Consider the following 462-nt stretch of genomic DNA (forward strand, 5'->3'; position numbering starts at 1 on the left):
TCAGCGTTGCGCATGCGCTGGTGAGTCTCGTGAAAACCAACGTTTGTTAACAGGAGCAAAGGAAGCAAAGTTTCCTTACTTTAGCAAAGGAAAACCAGTCTCCTCTTGGCTTATATCGAAATCCTCCGACATTCTTCTTTACAAATCCTCGTTTTGTACTTCTAATTAGTGACCGGTGTTTTGTTTTGATCTCTCCGCTGTGCTTCCGCGTTCGTCACTTCTGAGTGGCGCATGCGCAGCGCTGAACTCATACGTCATCCTCCCAGAGCTGCTTCTGTGTACAACAGTGAGCGCAAGCTAGATTAAAGTGATTATTACGTTTTGAATATGGATATTTTTCTTACAAAAACACATCGATTCACTACAGAAGGCCTTTGTTCAGCCCCCGGAGCCGTGTGAGACACTTTTTTTATGGATGGGTGCTTTTTATTTCACTTCTTTTGGACTGATGCATGCAACACC

At 44.2% G+C, this 462-nt stretch overlaps 1 protein-coding gene across 1 annotated transcript in view; it reads left to right on the plus strand.

Annotated features, from left to right (window-relative positions):
• LOC107710505 (serine/threonine-protein kinase SIK3 homolog) overlaps positions 1-462 on the plus strand; it is a 44,271-nt gene that overhangs the window by 7,381 nt on the left and 36,428 nt on the right. The gene's annotated exons all lie outside the window — the stretch shown is intronic.

Source organism: Sinocyclocheilus rhinocerous, unplaced genomic scaffold (genome assembly GCF_001515625.1).
Source record: "Sinocyclocheilus rhinocerous isolate Xijiao unplaced genomic scaffold, SAMN03320098_v1.1 scaffold867, whole genome shotgun sequence".
In the NCBI taxonomy this organism is placed as follows: Eukaryota; Metazoa; Chordata; class Actinopteri; order Cypriniformes; family Cyprinidae; genus Sinocyclocheilus; species Sinocyclocheilus rhinocerous.